This window comes from Diabrotica undecimpunctata, chromosome 4 (assembly GCF_040954645.1).
Source record: "Diabrotica undecimpunctata isolate CICGRU chromosome 4, icDiaUnde3, whole genome shotgun sequence".
In the NCBI taxonomy this organism is placed as follows: Eukaryota; Metazoa; Arthropoda; class Insecta; order Coleoptera; family Chrysomelidae; genus Diabrotica; species Diabrotica undecimpunctata.
In genome coordinates this window covers 70,464,775-70,485,042 of record NC_092806.1, presented here as the reverse complement: position 1 = coordinate 70,485,042, position 20,268 = coordinate 70,464,775, and the positions used below count along the sequence as shown (strand labels likewise).

Below are 20,268 nucleotides of genomic sequence, written 5' to 3'. Positions count from 1 at the left end.
GATTTTAATATCTTTTAGGGTTCAATTAAGCATAAAATTAGTAAGCATAAGTATGAAGGAACACACCATATATATGCCAGTTAGGTTGAAAGGACCAACCATTTTGTACGACTGCTATATAATGTCTGACTGTCATAGTTGAGAATAATAAATCACATTAGCTCGGATAACTTAAAGTATATAGCAAGGAAGTAGCAGATAATATGTGTCAAAATTTTAATCTGGTATGCCTTCAAATAACTCAGGGTTAACAGTTGAAAGAGTCTACAACATATTTGAGAAAGAAAACACGAAAAAATTAAACTTGAGCTACTACTCCTATAATGACTTCGAATTCATTAGTCATGCAGTTAGGAAATATTATCACAATCAACTTCCTACACATACCGTAGTAGGTCAATTAAGTTATATTTTTTTAATCGACACAACTGTATAGACGGGTTTGACAATTAAAATGTGTAGTATGAGATAGTACAAAAAACTCTCAGCTAGGGATTCATAAATTTTTTAGTGGAACTATTTGTAAACAAACAATCAAAACGCCAAACACATTATTTTGCTCATAACTTAAAAATTTGTCTATTTAGAGATTTGACGTCAAGAGACAACTTTTTCAGAAAAAAAAGATACACAAAATGAGATATGCTAAATTAAAATCGGTTAATAAAGAAATAGGTTATTGCATAATGAATGCCAAAATAGCTGTTTTTGAATATTGTTAATAACTTTTGTATTGTGTATTAAAATTTGTTTAAATGTATCTGAACTTGAGGGTCTTATCGTGTTTCAATTGTGTGCAAAAGATGGGTCAGATCGGTTGAATAGTTTTTGCGAAATTTAATTTGTTTATAAGATTTTTTGAAAAAAAAAAGAGCTAATTTTCAAGCTGTTCCAGACAATTTGACTGAATATATCTTAATAATCCAGGGTTTATTCTCTTCATTAAGACATATAATAATAACCTATTAAAAATTGTTTAAAACAATAACATTTATGTACACAAAATGATTTAATAACAATAGCACTTTTGGAAATAGAACTTTTAGAAAAAAAAACTGTATGACCGTACAACCCTTAGGGGTCAAGATAGTCCTTTTTTTAAGTCACTGGTATGTAAATTTACAACATTAAGTGCTGAAATTATCTTTTATGAGAAAAGTCAAAGTTTGTAACAAAACTTATAGCAAACTAAATTATTGAAAATTGTTTAAATAGGTCAGAAGTGTAAACATAGAGTACTTTGCGTTCCGACTAGAGTAAAAGAAGTGGGGGTAGCCGAATGAAGGCCGCACTCTCCAAAAAAATCCAACACAGTTTCAAAATAGAGTGCACGGAAAAATGACATATCTCGGGTTCTACCCTATTATATATCCTATACTATATATATATATATATATATATATATATATATATATATATATATATATATATATATATATATATATGTATATATTAATACCTATTAATTTACTCTTAATTTTTTTAAACTGGTGTACAACATTCAACTAATAATATTTATCGTGTTTTCATTGCAAAAATATTCAAAACAAAGCAGTTACTACGGGATGTACAAACCTTTTCTGAAGTCGATTTTTATTGTTTTTTATTTATTTATTTAAAATATAATTATATTAAATAAATATTATTTATAAACAGTATTAAATTGTTATTTCTAAACAAGTTTTTCATATACTCTAATTAAATTGCACCAATCAGTTTTTGAGTATTAAAATAATTATTTTTAGAACAAAAAATCGTATCTATAATATATTTTAAGAAATTATAACTTAAAGTTTAAGTTATTAATTGAATCCTCTTCGCATATTTATTATAGTCCGGGTAGTATGGGCGCACTGACTAGAAAAAAATGTTCTCATTTCATGTTTTTGCCAAAAGTTTTTTAGGTTAATTGACTCATTCTGAGTTATAAACAATTTAAGGTCTTAAAAAAACGCGAAAATAACCATTTTCAAGGCCCAATAACTTAGTGAAAAATTAATATTTTTCAGTTTAGCAACCATCAAATTAAAACTAAAACTCCGTTTTCCAAGATCCCAAAGAGATTTACAATAACTTAATAGCATCCCACTTTTTTTAATTGTAAATTTCGCGATGCACCGAGTTCCGCGACCGCTATACATTCATATATATTGTGACCTAACAAAAGATTTGTACATCCCGTAGTCACTAGCTGCTATTTTGGATAATAATGTAATGAAAATACAATAAATGTTATTAGTTTAACGTTGCACCCCAGTTTAAAAAAAGAAAAAACAAATTTAATGCAGTAGATCCCGAGATATGCCATTTTTTTTTCGAGCGCTTTATCTTATAACTGTGCTGGATTTTTGAAGAGCGCGGCTGGCCCTACAGTACGCTACTCTCACTCATTTTACTCTAGTCGAAACGCAAAGTACCCTTTGTTTACAACGCTTCTGTTTAAACAATTTTCAATAATTTTGTTAGCTATAAGTTTTGTTACAAACTTTTGACATTTCTTATAAAAGATTGGTTAATGATAGCTTAGATTGTTTAAGCCATTTAATTTAAGCTAAATTCTGCGGATTTTATAAGCTTAAAAAGTAGTATTTATTATTAAATCATTTTGTGTAGGTACATAAATCTAATTTTTTTTAAACGTTTTTCCAAAGGTTATTAGTATACTTCTTAACGAAGAAACTAAGACCTGGATTATTGAGATCCGTTCGGTCAAATTATCTGCACTAGCTTTAGAAATGTGCTAATTTTTCAAAAATCTAATAAACAAATTATCTGGCTCATCTTTTGCACACAATACACACACGATAAAACTCTCAATACATTTAAAAAAAAAATTAGTAAATAATAAAAAAGTTAATAACAATTTTCAAAAACAGCCATTTTGTTGTTCACTTTGCAATAACTTTTTTATTTATAAACCGATTTTAATTAAGCATATCTCATTTTGTGTATCTTTTTTTTTCTGAAAAAGTTGTCCACGTCAAATTTCTAAATAGATAAGTTTTTAAGTCATGAGCAAAATGAGTTTGACGTTTTGATGGTTTATTTAAAAATAGTTCCACTAAAAAATTGATAGAATCCCTAGATGAGAGTATTTTTGAACCATCTCACACTACACATTTTAACTTGATTGGTCTATAGGGTGACAACCCTACAAGTAGATTTATACAGATGTGCATATAATAATTCTAGTAAAAAAAAATAAATAGTTCAAACACATTTTTAGTATGAGAAGCACGCCCCTGTCGGGATTTTAACTTTTATGCTGCTTTAAAAGCTCGTTTTTAGATAAGCTACGAAAAAAGTTAATGGAAACCAACAGAGAATTGTGTATATAATGCACACATTCATTAAAGGTTATGTATACAAATACTCAAGTACACAATCTAATAACGGTAATTAGTAGAATTTATGTATGATAATATCTTTGTTAAAACCTATAATATGAAATAACCTAATTTTAATGAAATGACTGCCGCATCTCATTTGTTTAAACATAATAACCACAGATCGCTGAATGTGCTCATGAATATCAGACCGAGAAATGCAACGAGTATTATGTTTAACACTATTTTGACGTCTACCAAATTTCATTTTATTTCAACATCGGGTATTATTTTAGCAGACTGTTTATGCATTCTATCGTGGTTTGTCAATGACGACAATTTAGTTTCCATTGTATGTTTCAAAGTTTAATGTTTCATGAATTTTTGAAAATAAAACTCACTGTTACTCGCATACTCTCAAGCGTGCTCTTCGTGACTTCTTTATATGCCATATCAGACATATCTTTCATCATAGCGAAGTTTTCACGGCCATTTGACATAGGAAAAATTGCCCCGTGTTTCCTATTTCGTTCTCATCTTGAGTGTTTTCCACCCTAGAAATGTGTTTTCTACTTACATGTCTCCGATCTTATATTTCCCCTTTTAGGATCAGTAGCAATATTCGATATTGATACCTTCTCAATACGGTAACGATTGCACTGCACCGTCACCGCTTGCAGCCGACTGGGACTAGCCTCTCTCTTTGTGCCCGCATTTCCACCAACAACCTACTACTACCATCAATGCGCGCTGGAGATGCAACGCCGGAAAAAATATAAAACAACGTGAACCACGACAGAGTATTGCTCTGGTAAGAGTTCCTACCAAGGGTCTCAGAGTACTGATCAGAACCGTCCTTCCCATACCAGCGAACAACTATTGATCGACCGACTTCGTCCCACGTCTCGCCTAGGCTGAGTATTGGCCAGTCATTCCCACGGTTTTTGGCTATTGACCAAAGATAGTCCTTTACCTCGTCCATCCAAGTGCCGCTAACATTTATTTTTCATCGACGGCGGACCGCAGCTCCGTCGATTTTATTTACAAGGATTCGTAACGATTGTACATACTGTACATTTTATTTTTGTTATGTATTTTAATATATGTTTATTTAGACTAAACGTTTTTTTAATTTTGGCATTTTATTAAGTCTGGTGTCTAATAGAGTTACCCGTCACAATAAATAACCCAAATTAAATGTTTTCCTACATTTAACAATCTATACTTGTTGACTGTACTATTTTGGATCGTCTTCACCATTTGTCCATATCGAGTTGTCCACGTTATTTTAAAACAACCCCTCATTTTAAAAATGTACCTTTAGTCATTGCAAATCTTCGTTTTATTTCGGCTCGATCTAGTTGAACTACTACAATAGTGCACAAATATGTAAAATTCTAGTTTTGAAGTTGAACGTGGGTCGAATACCAACTAACACTTGTTCCGTTTATTTTTATACTTATTTCCTTGTTTACTTTATGGATACGATTCAGCAGCATTTGAATATCTTTAACTTTATCGGATTAATACGAGGAAAAGTAAATAGTGAAATTTGGAGACAGAGCCACTGTGACCGATAATTTTAAATGTGACCTAAAGGCAAGTGATATCTCGTTTGGAAGGTGTTGAAAATACCTATTCAATTATACTACAGTAAAACCTCCCTTAACCGAAACCTTTTTAACCGAAACATCGTTTAACCGAAACAGCTGACAGTTTCAATAATTTCGACAATAAAAAGTAAATTTTTATCGCAAAACATAAACAACTACATTCATTTCACTCACAGATTGATGCCTATGTGTATCGGGGAATCAAAAAAACCAAGAGCTCTAAAAGATATTTCTGAAAAAGCACTTCCAGTTTTTTATAGAAGCCAAAAAAGGTTGATGTTGACCACTTTATTTTCAGAATGGTTCGAAAATTAATTCGTGTCAAGTGTAAAATCCTTAAAAAAAACCTTCTCATCAAAGCATTGTTGCTTGTTGACAATGCACCAACTCACCCTCAAAATCTAGAAAATGGTGACAATTGTCAGATTTTTGCCACCAAATGTCACGAGCTTAATTCAGCCTTTAGACCAGGGAGTAATACAGACATTCAAGAGACATTATAGAGGAGCATTCTTAAGACATCTGTTATTACAGGAGACGAATAAATCCAAAAGTTTCAAATCTTAACAATGAAACATGTTGTTAATTGGCGTGCTAAGTCGTGGGCCAAGATCAAATCTTCAACTTTGAAAAAATGCTGGAACAAACTTTTTGATGGGATTTTGTTTGACGATCCTGAAGAAGAAAATGGTAAAGAAACGACAGAAGAAATTAAACCTTGTAGTTAGCAGCCGATGACTAAGAAAGTGAATTCATCGATCAGGACAACTCATCCAAACAACCTGAGCATATCAGACGAAGAAGATGACGACCCAATAGACAACAGGCAGCACGAAACCGCCAACGAGATTTTCAATGCCTTAGAGGCAAGAATTTTATACAGTAGGCCTAATTAGTTAGGGACACGACTAGGTTCTTAATTTTTGTTGTCATTGTATAAAGTTTTGTCCTTTTCAGATTGATTTATGTTTCAGAGAGATATAGGTGCAAAACATCGTTGTCAAACGAAAACGCAAAAGAAAATAGAAGATTTCTTTAAACAAGCATGTTAAACTTGTTTATTTTCCTAATTTTATTACTTTATTCTGTATTTACTTATTAGAAAACATTACGAAATCACCTTATAGTATTTTTTAATACCAATATTTTTGACCAAGAATACTGTAAAAAACTATATTATCGGATAACAAGAATTTCGGATAACCGAAATTCTTGTAAAATTGTAGTTTCGCATTTAATTATTAACGATTTAAGAACCAGATCTTAAGTGTTCAAAATGTGCTCCACATCTACTTCCTGACAGTAATACATCCTATGTTGTACTCCTTCAAATGTGTCGGGAGAAATTCACCAACATTCTTCAACAATTCGTTGTTTCAGAATGTCCATATTATCGGGTACTATAGCGTAAACTTTAGATTTCAAGTATCTCCACAGAAAAAATCTAATGGTGTGAACTCCGGTGACATAGCTGGCCATTCTATTAAATATATTTTCACGGAAGACGTAAGGATTTGTTTCCATTTCAATTGGGGAAAAGTACTTTCCTCAATAAAACAAATTGTTTTTATGTAAACTGGCTGTTGGTTAATTTGATTGGACACATTTTCACAGAATTCTAGTCTTCGGTCCTGGTCAGCACCTGAAAGTTGCTGCAAAATTTTTAATTGTATGGATGCAATTTGTTTTTAGTCAGCATTTGGTGTACTGTCATTTGACTGATTATACAGATAGATGCAACATGGGCCGTAGAAGAAGTAAGGTTTACTTCCATTTCTGCAATTATGTCAATTTTTTGTCATCACTAATAATTGTTAGTCGACCAAATCGTTTGGCATCTTGAACACTACCGGTTTCTTCAAACTTTCGAAGAAGCTTCCTCGATATAGGGCCGTAAGGATAGTAGAAGACGTAAGGATTTGTTTCCATTTCAATTGGGGAAAAGTACTTTCCTCATTAAAACAAATTGTTTTTATGTAAACTGGCTGTTGGTTAATTTGATTGGACACATTTTCACAGAATTCTACTCTTCGGTCCTGGTCAGCACCTGAAAGTTGCTGCACAATTTTTAATTGTATGGATGCAATTTGTTTTTAGTCAGCATTTGGTGTACTGTCATTTGACCGATTACACAGATAGATGCAACATGGGCCGTAGAAGAAGTAGGGTTTACTACCATTTCTGCAATTATGTCAATTTTTTGTCATCACTAATAATTGTTAGTCGACCAAATCGTTTGGCATCTTGAACACTACCAGTTTCTTCAAACTTACGAAGAAGCTCCCTCGATATAGGGCAATCCACGCACCTCTCATTAAAAGGACGTTCCGCTGCATGGAAATTGTTTCGACATTCATCAATTATTAAAAACAGCTGCTAGTTTGTCGGCTACAATACGTACCATTCTGCCTATACTTAAACGTCTCGTTAAACAATAATAATTAAACTAAATATTCAAGATATTAACACTTTTGTAAAAATGCAGCAAAGTAAAAACAACTAGAGAATTAAAAAATCTCACCTTTTTTGGCAAATAACCAAAGGCAGACGTTAGAATCTTTATTAATTAAATGCGAAACTATAATTTTAGTATTTATTTAATTTATACATCAAAATCAGCTTTAACCCAAACAAGATGAATATGATTGAATAGGTATCTTTAATACCTTTCAAACGAAATATCACTTGCGATAAGGTCACATTTAAAATTATCGGTCACATTGGTTCTGTAACGTCATCTATCACTATTATGTCACCTGCTCTGGGGTGTGAGATGACCTACCGACGTTCGTATAGGTAGTTGAGAAACCTTCGTCCATTTCCTCCCTTCAAATTTCACTATTGAACGTATAAACCGTTCAAACGATACGAAGGGGGAGGGGACTTTTGGCTAGCACTCTATATTTATATTTTAGTATCTCCATGTTTGTCAAACATATTTTCGACATTTACTAATCTAAATACTGTCGGTTTTAGTTGTTGGAACAAAAACCACAAGTTCATCATATTTATGATTATGATGATGATCAGGGATGGTAGCTTAGGAACAAAAAAAAACAAAAATTTACCAAGACATGATCTACGATCTCAGTATCATTTTAGTATTGGTATACTATGGCTTTGTAAATATCTGTTAACGACCTTTTTTATTAAATGAATTCCAAAAACAACTATGGACATAAAAAATAGGATTAATCTATTTTTCAAATATCACACGTTATTTTTGTTTATACAAAGATTAATTCTTTAAATGCGCAATCCAAAATATTTATTGCCATGTTTAAAAATGCGTCGTTTCTCTTTAGATAATATTTACTAAACGGTATTAAAACCGTAATAGATAAATAATCTTGGAAAACACAACAGTAAAATTCATCACTGTTTGGAGAAACGTTACATTTTATCTTCAAATTTGCATAATACGAAATGAATTCAATTATATTAACTTCCTAGAAATCATTGACTCGTTTCAATTAAAAATTTTGGAAGAACAAAAAGGAAAGAAAAGGTGATACAAAATAATTTTTTTCAACTACAAACATCTTCGTTCAAGACAATCCTCGCACACACAAATTGTACAATATAATTTTTAAACCAAGTGGAAATACTGAGTGTTGGATTGAACCTGATTAAAAACTCTAGAATATCCTAGGAAGAAGAGTAAAGCGAAGAATTGTAGCCAATAAAACAAGACAATGTCATTAGAACTAAGCCAAGATGGGTGGCTGCTAATCATATATACTAGTAGAGATACGAGGTGTGTTCCAAATGTTTGGCCAGTTTTTAGCCTATCATCTGTATGCCGTCGAAACGTTGTCCTTCAAAAGACATTTTCTGCTTTAGAAAAACGAAATATTCACATAGTACCATGTCGGAATTGTAGGTAGACTAGCAGAGTTTAAAAAAACTGTTGCACTAGGTTAATTGTTAACGCATTATCGTGATATCTCATTTCTTGCCGCACATTAAAAAATGAGCTCGTTTTCTTCTTGTGTGCTCCACACAAGCGTTTTAGAACTTAAGTGTACAACATATTCATAGTAAAAAAACCATTAACTTTGAAAATTGGATGGAAGCTTCCATTGTGCAGATTGTAGTTTTGTTTCGGTATCATAACCGAAGTCATCGATAATGATATTTTAAGCACGTTTTCTTCTTTTCCCACCATTTTCCAGTTGTCTAGAATGACTTCTCAACTTCTATGGAATAAATTTGTTACAAACAAATCATTACCAAATTCCCGACTAGAATTCTTGAAACCAAATTTTTCGGAATTCATTTCCTTTTTTTCAGATTATTTTCTAGTTCGTGAAACAGCTATCTTCTTCAATGGTTTAGAATGTTGATATGCTGGAAGTTCAATTGTAACGCGCGTAAGTATCAATAGACACGCGGCCATTTTTAAACATATTAAACCATACTTTTATCTGCGTTTTGCTGACACATTTTTCTGCAAAAGAGTTTGCATCGTTTGTATAGTTTTGCAACTTTTTCTAGTTTAGAGCAAAACTAAATTCAAATTCGTTGCTCGCATCTCACCCTTAGTTTCAACTAGTCACTCTGGTATATAGTAATTTCGTAAAGAGATACGGATTAGGCTTGCATGTCACAGTGGGCGCTGGAATCTTTTGGTGCAAAGTAATAAATAAACCTCGGATACTTTTGAAATGGACCTCATAAACTCCATTTAAAAACTAATTCTAGAAATCACATTTCACGATTCAATCCTTAAAACGTTTCAAAATATACTATTTGTATTGGATTTTACAAAAATACTGTTCACGATCATATAAGATCGTTCAGACTATAAAAACATATTACTGTAGCTCCTGGAAAGAATACGAGAATACAACAAAGGTGTGATAGGAAATGATGAGTACGTCTATAAAAAAGGTTGACATTAGTATGCAGCGAAGGTAATTTGTCGAAACTGTGAGTTAGCTCTCTGAAAAGTAAATAGTTTCGTAAAAACCTGCATACTTATTAGACAAGGCGAAAAGCTCGGGTTCGTTCGGAAAAAGAAGATAACATTTTTTTGCATAATCAATTTCATGAGATGCCACAAAATAAGGCTCAATATGTTAACCAGGCGAAAAGTTGTTCAAAATTTTTTTAAACACTTTTTTTAAACAAATTGTAACGATATGGCATCCTTCAACCTGTAAACAGGCGTTGGTGCCAGTGTGTAACGATAAGACTACCAAAGAGAATTGTAATACTATTATAAAATAATACCTCAATCAACTATGGGAGCTTATCGTCTATGCTTCTGACTATGCTGCTGACTGAAATAGTGGGGAGTGACTACAATGAAGTATAGCACAGATGCCATAGAACATAATTATGTCTATGATGGAATTAACTCTTCTGTCAAAATAGAACAGAATATTTTGTCTACCGGACAGAAAGAGAGAGGGCGCCAAATATTTTTTGAAGAAAAAATAGTAAAAAAAAAGAAACTGAAGGTTAAGGAATTTAATAAAGATGTGACGTTTATAACGTTACAAAATTGTAACAACAAAATAACTCTCTTGTAGTTTTTTTTGTAAACTTGATCGTTTTCGAGTTAAAAATAATTTAAAAATGAGAAAAAGCAAAATTCGGTTTTCAAGGATCAAAAACACAAGTAAAAACATTATTTTTGAATTCGCCAAGAACCTAAATTCAAGTTCAAACCTTGTTCTATTATTTCCCGATAAGTATTTTGGGCCTTTTTAATTTTAAAATCTCGTTTTTTAATCGTTAATGAAGCGTTTACGACAGGAAGGGCGCTCGGGCTGCGGCATATTAAGAGACAGGAACAAGATCTAGGACACAAATTTTTGCTATTAAATTATTATTGTACAAATGAGCGCCCGCCCTGTCATACACGCTTCATATCAATTAAAAAAACAATGGAATAATAGATATTTATGCACCAAGGGTGTTATTAAGATGATTACGCCCAGAGAGCAACATAAGCCAGTCAGGCGAGGATGTTGCTCGATGAGCATTAATCATCTGGTAACACCAGTGGCATATACAATATATGCATATATATTCTGTAGGTGCAGTAAAACAAAAAGTAAAAACGTGTCAATTTTAGTTTTTATATTATGTGAAGTGAAAAATAAAGTCTTGTATGTACCACTGGGGTATTGGGGAGTATCTCATGAAAGTGACTATGAAAAGAATCTCATGGGACTATTTTTTCGAACGAACCCGAGCTTTGTCTATATAGTTTGGTAGATCTATAAGCGACGATCGATAATTATGGGTGTTTTCAATATCATTTTAATACGCATCTTTTAATCAGCTTCCAAAAAGAATTCTTTAATGTTACTTAATTTGCTTATAGATGAGCCTGTAATGTGTGTTCGATTTCCAGTAAAACAAAACAAAAATAATATATTCTCAAGTTTGCAGCAAATAATCGAGAAGTAATATAGCTATGTCTCGTTCACATGGTGCAGTGTGCTGCAGGTTTTTTATATTAGATATTTCCGAATAAATAGTGCTGCATAGACTATACGTAGCACCACAAACCGCTTGCACTTCAAAAAAGGGACACAGACAAATACTTTTATCGAATACGCTATGGACGTACACATTAGACTTACAAGAGCGTATATTATCACATAATGCAATTCACACAGTTAGAAATGACACCCTTTTTGTCGAAGTAAACGTAAAATGTAAAGTCGAAGGAAGTGCATGTGCCAATTTTATTATTATAAAATGACATCATTCTCAGCTTTTTGTCAAAATGGTCAAATATTTTGGTACGTTCTACTTTTCGATTTATTAATGATGAATACAATAGTGTCTCTGATATAAATATAAAAGTGCAATAATGCGTGCATTCATCAAACACGTTTAATCACAATGTTCACTGTATTAAAACTGCGGTTATTTGCTTTTGACTGAATGAAAAACGTATCGTGTAATCATGCTTTTAAATGTTTAAAATAAAATTGTGTAAAAAGCGTGCAAACGCTGTAATTTATTTGTAAACGTAAACACTGAATGATTCACAACTTAGATATAAATGTACCTACATGTTGTTCGGCATCACAAGAAAATTTTGACTACAATTTGGAAAGTGTCTACGTGTAGGTATATTTATTGACAATAGACTGCAATTTATACTTTTTGGAACAGTCGGCAAAACTGCGTATTTTAGTTTTAGTTTAGTGTTCCACGTGGTATTATTGTAGAACAAATGGTTTATATAAGTTTTTACATTGTTATGTAAATAAAAGATTAGCATTTATTATTCAACAGATAATTAAATATATCGCCGTATAGCATCTGGTACATACACGATTACTGCGGTTGATTTTTTAGGTGAAGAGAAATGGTTGTAAAATTTTTAAAATAAGTACTAGTACATGTACTATGTACTAGACAGTACATAGTTTTACCTAGAAAATTGCCTTATAAAAATAGATTTATTTATATTACTTATAAAGTAAAAAGAACATTTCTATTAGATTTTAGTATCTCAATTAGTTAACAAAACAATTGGAATACGAATCCTGAATTGTTGTAATAAATAAATGTTAAATTACTTTATTAATTAAGGGAAAAAAATTGTACAGAATTCAAGGCTATATTTTTAAATACAATACATAACTCCTAAATAAATTAAAATCAAACAAATGCCGTAAGCTTTATTTCCTATAGATCGATTGCCGATACTATAAAACAATCTTTAACAGAGGACGGTCGAAAATAATTTGAGATATATTCTTAAATAAATAAATAAATAGTAAAAATCATTAATATTTATGTTTTATAATAAAAATTACCACAAATATTACTAAAAAAAAATAAAAATTTGAAAAAAGATTTAAACAAATTAGATGGTTTATTAAACAATTTATTTATTTGAAAAATGCATATTTGTAATGTAAGCAAAAATTACATACAAATTAAAAAAAGAATCGCTCCCGCGTGTTTCGAAAGCCGGCCGTTTTGAGAACCAGATTTGAAGCTCTGTGGACGATCCCGCTGAAAAATAGTCTCTTCGCTTTAAAATTTTATGTATGTTCTTTCAAATGACGCTAATTAGATATCTCAATTGTTATAAACAAACCTGCTACAACTAAACACTTAAAAAAGAGACTAACTTCGTTGCAAATTGTCCCTAGATAACTTTTTCTTTTTTAGAATTTGTAAAAACTGCAAGCTTTCCAAATATGAAAAAACAATTTTCGTGTAGGCACCAGTTAAAAAGTTATGCTAATTGTTTAAAAAGAAATAATCGACATCGAAATAATCATTTTGCAATATTTAAAATTGTTTTTCTTCAATTTTTTTAATAATATCGATAGAATAAATCTTATTTCATAAGCCATGTATAGAATTACTATAACATCATTTTCTGACATAACTTTTAAACTATTTGACCGATCGCCTTGAAATTTTGATTATACTTTAACCACCACAAGAGTTAACATTTTGTGTAATACGAAGGTTCTGTTTATTTTTAAAAAAGTAATTAACATTTAAAAAAACCGAAATTTTCCACTTACTTTGCAACTTTCTAAGCAACAAATAGGGATAAAAACATTTCAAAAACGCCATTTTGAGGGTTTTTTATGATATACGTTTATTACTCTTAAATTTGTTTCAAATGCTTGACTTTTTGCTGATAGAGGAAAACAGCGAAAATTTACGGTTTTTTAACATTAATTTGTTAATAACTATAGTTTATTTTTATGAACGAGAGAGTAATTAGCATAATTTTAACTGGTAGCTTCGACCACTCCATGGGCGTGCTCAAGATTAATTGAAAAATTACTTTGAATAATTGTAAAAAATAAATGAATTATTTCAGTGTTATAAAGTGTTATGTGTATGTAAACAAAAGTGACCTCTTTTATCACACACTATATTAGAACTGACTGGCCTACAATTAAAAGGGTTTTAAAAAATTCACATTTTTTTTAATTTTTAAAAATTACAAAAGAGAAAAAGAGTTTTTAAAACCGTCTAAGGTATGTTAAATAGATGAATAAAAATATTAATATAAAACTTACAGCTACTTGTTACAAATCCAAATCAGATTCAGAAGATGAACTTTCAGAACCAAGATTTATAATAACTGGCTCGATCATTTTATCAGTAATATTGTCCAGCTTCCACATTTTTTCCTCTTCTTTAATAGTGTGATTTACTGCCTTTTCCCAGTTTTCAGGTTTTACATTATTTACGGCCTCCAAAAACAACTGTTTAACATCACTCTTTATCTGTGCCCATACCAGTTCAATCGGGTTTAATTCACAATGATATGGTGGGGATCTAAGTACTGTCATTCCACGATTTTTGGCAATTTCATCAATTTCGTATTTTTTAAATTTTTCTTTATGAAGGGCACACAACGAATAAAGTTCCTTTCTTATAGATCCGGGATGGTACGTAATATTTTTTGAACTCAGCCAATTCTGCAAGTCTTTTTTTAACCACTTGGTTGTGGGCAGTCCTTCTATAAGTCTGAAGTGATAACTTGCATTATCCATTACTATTACACAGTTCTTAGGAAGAAGATCTATCATTTGTTCGAACCATTCTTGAAAGACATCAGCGTTCATGTCTTCATGGTAGTCACCGGTACGAGTTGATTCAAAAGTTAATAAACCACCTTCAACAAAACCGTCTGAACTGCCAATGTGTACTATTATCAGCCTGCGTCCCTTTCCTGATGGTGGGTTAAAACCAGTAGATAAGTTATTTACAAAAGCGTGCCTTTGACTTGTAACAGTTTCATCCTGCCAAAATTTATTTGGTGTATGACCCTCGTTGATCCATGTTTCATCAAGATAAAATATTTTTCTTTTTTGGTTTCTCATTTCCTTTATGGTTCTTAGAAAATGTCTTCTCCATATGACAATATCGCTTCTTTCTAATAAAATAGACTTTCTGGGATTCTTTTTCCAGCGGAAGCCTATTTCTTTTAAAAGTTTCCATAACGTACTTCGACTCATTTTTGGGTAATCCTTATCATCTCGAACTGAGACAAGAACTTTATCCAATGTTGGAAATTCTTGTCTAAAGAAGAATTCATGCACTTTCCGTCGAAGTCCTTCTTTAAAATGATATTCTATTTGAAATTTTGGTTTCCCTGGAGCACTACGTGGCATTTGAAAACTACCACATTTCTCTTCTTTAATAACTCTGTAAATCGTAGATTTCCCAACACCAAGTGTACTGCTAACTAACTCAACGGTCTCATCAACACTTTCACATAAACGTTTGTCTGTAAATGATTTAAAACAATTAAATATTAATGTTTTTTCATTAACTGTTAGAGGACCAATTTTTCGGCGTTTACACGGCACTTCCAAATTTTCCATAACACTAGTATACACATTAAACTGCACCTTGCAACTGAAGTACCTACTGTTAGTGAACTGTTAAGAATTTTGAATACGCCACTTGGACCTTCCTATATACAAAATGGAAAAACCCACTATCACATTTTCTGTGGAATAAGTTTAGAAGGTAATTATCTAGTCAATTACTGTCGTAGATTCCTGGAATTAAAGAATTAAATGTTTGATTGTTGAAACCCTTACTTCGTGGAATGCACTCATTTCAGATAAAATAAAACGTTTTATTTTATCTAAAGAATTAAACTTTATTTTGCAAATAGATAAAATAAAACGTTTTATTTTATCTAAAGAGTTAAACTTTATTTTGCAAATAGGTAGGTACTTATTAAACTTTTATTGATTATATATAACCAATAAAATAAACATCTTACATTTCTTGCAAATTCATTAGTACCTGTTAACCTCCATCACTCCGACACTGGCAACCTTATTTAGGGATTAGTAACCCTCACAACTATTGTATTCTATTCTGCTCCAACCTTTATACTTGGTGGTCATACTCAATTTAAAATTGTTTTCCTATATACTTCTGTAAACTTGTTGACAAATATCTGTTTTTCATTGAGTCACCCGTATCAACAGTTTAGGGATTTGCATACATAATTTATTGTTTTATTACTCTCTCATACATAAAAATACACTATAATTAAGTCCAAAAAATCGACTACACGAAACATATAGCTTCTACTACAGATAGGTAGATACGATAGATCTATTCATACTACTCAAGACAACTGTCGTTTGCCTGGCCGGTTCAGTGTCACGAAAAAAATCTTATTTCCTTGGTCCATAATGGATAGTCAAACCATCAAAACATTGACAATTCGAAAAGATACATGACCACGTATTAAAAATAAAAAAAAGAAGGAATGAACTCATAAGTAATGTCGATGGCAGATGATAGAGGGAGGCACAAAGTCAATTTGGTATGATTTAGTTCAATTAGAAATAATTGACTTAAATTTCGCAGAACTTTCATCAAAAGTCAGTTGCTTTTATTTTTCAGGGGTGAAAACGACCCCCATTAGAAACGGAATATACCGGAATATATTTTTTTTGCATTTCTATCGTACCAAACGTTTTTTTATTCGATTCTATATATTTTTTTTAAGTTCAAATGTTTTTTAATTTTTTCAAGTGGGTTGGAAAACAAAAAAACAATTTCCCAAATCGTTTTGAGTAAAATTTTTATAGGCGTATATTATCGAAGTAAATACTTTTTCTCTCTTGGTCATTTTTTGAAAAATGCTTCCTTTTCGAGTTATTTGCAATTTTTTGTTGAAAAAATACCCCAATTAGTGATTTTTGGAATTTTTTTCCTAAGAAACTACTCAACAAATTCTACAATTCTACAAAAAGCTTTATAATCTTTTAACCTTCACGTACAAGTAAGACTATTTTGACTAGGATAAGTGGTTTCAATCTTGCTAAAAACATAGTTTTTAAATTTAAACAAAGATTTTATAGATTTATTAGATATACGTCTAAAAAAATTTTACTCGAAGTAATTCGGGAAACTGTTTTTTTGTTATAAGTTATTTGTTAATAACAATTTCCAGCCCACTTGGAAAAATAAAAAAAAATACATTTGAACTTCATAAATATATATAAAATTAAATTAAAATGGTTTGATGCAATAGAAATGAAAACAAATTAGTCGGCTTCTACTCTGCTTATAGCGGTAAACCGCTCGCCTATAATTAATGGGTGATTTTCACTATTTTTTTACCAAAAAACAGGACCGACTTTATTTTGAGCGTAACTCGCTTAGTTTTGATTCTAGAAACTTTTTTAAAAAACAAAAATAAAGTTTTTTAAACATTTTAAAAAAGTTTAAACGATATCTCCCCTAAAAGTTGTTATACTTTAAAATATTCGACTTGGAATTTTACAATTAAGAACATACATAAGAAAAATGAACATTTTTACTTGCAAATAACTCAAAAAGTAACTCGCAAATAACTCAAAAAGTATTAACTAAGTGAAAAATCTCTAGAGAACAAAAGTTGCTTAGAATTAGTTGATTTATCCGGTGTTCTCGAATTGAGGACCGCTACCTGAACAGCCAAAATAAGTGTACTGAATTACGGACCGAACGAGATTTTAATGAGTAAGGAAATATTTAATAATAAAATATTATTTTAGATTTAGTTTATTTTGGGCTGTCTTGAAAGGTAGTCAAAATGAGTGAAATTAAATTGATCTTAAGTGAAAAGGGAAACTCGTTACTTGTGTTGGATGATTATAAGTATCGTGAAAAAAAGTTCTTAAAAGTGGTGAAAAGTTTTGGACATGTAGGGTAAATAAATGTAACGCAAAATTGTTTACGCTAGGTGTAGATAATACAATTTCCCGAAAAGAAACAGTGCACAATCATGAAAATGATATAAAGAAATTAAATAGACAAATTTTGAGTACGGCAAGCAAACGGAAAGCCACAGAAGATATTATCACAGAGCGGCCAACAAAAATTATCCATTCTGTAATAAGGGAAAACAGTGATGCTATGAATTCTTTGACAAGAAAAGACATTACCTACATATTGTAGCTGATTATAAATTAGCTATTCATAAAGCAATTTCTGCACAATGGCCCACCACAAAGATCGTTGGATGCAGGTTTCATCTTGGCCAAGATTGGTACAGGAAAATACGGAGTTTAGGCTTGGCTAAAGAATATCAAGATGGAAAAAGTGAAAGTGGAAAGTGGCCGAGGTGTCTTTTTGGACTATCTTTTTTAAAATCAGAGGAGGTTGGAGAATGTTTTGCTTTGGAGTTGGCTGCATAAAGCTGCGGTAGATTTTAGGGACTCTTTAATAGACAATTATGTTGGTGAAAATTCTTTATTGCCAATAAAAAATTTGGGCTGAAGCAGCTGTAACTAAAGAAAATTCTACTAATGCATGCGAGTCCTTTCAATCTCGATTTAATTCAAATTTCTATTCGATCCACCCTTCGTTGTATTTATTTGTAAACGTTTTGAACAATTATCAAACAGATACTACAATACATTCGTATTCAAAGCGTTAAGGAGCCTGTTAAATGTAAGAAAAAAATTGTTAGGCGAAGATTAAACTTCTAAAATGTGGGAATATAATAACGGTTTGTTCAGACGAATAGATTTTGTAAAATTTGCATCATGTTTTCATAAAGTATAAATATTAAATGTAAATATGTGTGTACCTCTTTTATTTTTATAAATATTAAATGTAAATATGTGTAACGCTTTTAGGTTTAAATTATTGTTTCTAGGCAATAAATATCTACGATTATTGGGATTTTTGAAGTCTTGGTCCTCAATTCGTGCGATTTTTTTAGGTATAAAAGTAAACCCTTACTTAAAATTTCATTTTGGTCCCCAATTCGTGTCTGCCCGATTTATCCATTTCCATACTTATTTTGAACCTATATTTTTCACCCCCAGGTAAAAGCAACCCTGAGCTCGAGTCCATAAGTGAAGTAGAGGGTAAAAGAAACCTAAGTCCAAATTTCAAGCAAATTCGTCGTGACGAAGAAAATTACACTCCAAAACGGTCATTTACTCCAAAGTGTATGTATTATTATAATATGTGAGTACATTGGCTTTTTTAGATAGGTATATTAATTTCCAGTGGCATTTTAATCCTATCGAATGATATGTGAAAGTACCTACATATATTTACATAATTTTTTTACCATTTATACATGCATTTATACTAAATAGCTTTTTGTTCACAGCAATTAGAAAATATGGCATGCCCATCATGTTGCAGAATTTTAAATCGAATATGCATTGTTTAGAATTTATTAATATAATATACATATTATATTAATAATAGATTTCACTCAATAGTCCGTGGTTATTTTTTATGTTAAAGAGTAAGTGCAAAATCCTGGCTGCGTAGAATTACGTAGGTATATTCGCGAGAATTTAAAATAAAGACCAATGGATAAAAAACAAAATTTACCTGATTTATATTCGTGTCGCACCTTTCCGTTACAATTTAAAGTTGTATGAGAAATCACTGCGAGTTAAACAAAACTACAAACTACAACACTTAGTATACGGTTTATTCGTTTATATTACCTATAAAATGAAAAGGTTACACTGGCGCACAATAACAACCGACTGACAACACTCGACTAATATTTTTGTTATTGTTATCAGCTGTTTCTGGTTCACTCGCCTTTGCAAGATCTGACTGAACTACGACGCGGACGCGCAAGTCTAAACTGACTAATTTTAAGTCGGCGCACCAAGGACGGCGGATTATTTATTTATTCTGTTTTATATTTAATAATCTGCTAATATTTCCTGGATTAAGAAATTAGAACAAGCGTGTTCGTGGTGATTGCAACTGGGTCTACAGGGTTGTTCTCTTAAGAATATCTGTTTAGAATAGACTTTATTGAAAGCAATAGAATTATACATTCAATAAATAAACAATTGAGAGAGAGAGAGAGAGAGAGAGAGAGAGAGAGAGAGAGAGAGAGACAGAGAGAGACCAGTGTCCCATGAGAACGCATGTGACTACTTTTAGTTCAGTTTTATGAAGTTTCTTTTCAATATCTTTGAAAATTCGGCATACTAGCTCCGATTTTAGCAACACTATCACCAATAAGCATTACCGGCAATTCCTGTATGCCCTGTAGCTGTAGATCTTAACGAAATTACTTTGTTGTGCTTCGTCTGTTATTCAAGGGACTCCTAACAGTTCCAAAATTTTACGGACTCACGAATTGTAGACTTCAAAGGCTTTGTTGCATGTTAGCCTGCAAATTTTGTTACGTGTTAACGCACAATCGTTTATGATAACATTTAGTTTTGGAGTTCGAAATCTTGTTTTGCACTCGCAATGTTCTCGTATGTGAGCATTTTATGGACTACGTTGTCCCATGCTTTAGAATCTCCAGAGATTTGTCTAGTCGCTCGGTTTTAGATATTGAGCGTCTGTTCTGTTAGAAGTACTTTCTC

General features: G+C 31.5%; 1 protein-coding gene across 5 annotated transcripts in view; it reads right to left on the bottom strand.

The window, feature by feature from the left end:
- Ypel (Yippee-like) overlaps positions 1 to 20,268 on the bottom strand; it is a 316,125-nt gene that overhangs the window by 133,339 nt on the left and 162,518 nt on the right. The window contains exon 1 of one of the 5 annotated variants that reach the window (XM_072529699.1): positions 19,262 to 19,521. The exons of 3 other annotated variants lie outside the window; for them this stretch is intronic. The gene's annotated coding sequence lies outside the window, so the exon portion shown is untranslated. Of the gene's footprint in view, positions 1 to 19,261; positions 19,522 to 20,268 lie in introns of those variants that run through there. One more of the 5 variants, XM_072529702.1, reaches the window with a different exon arrangement.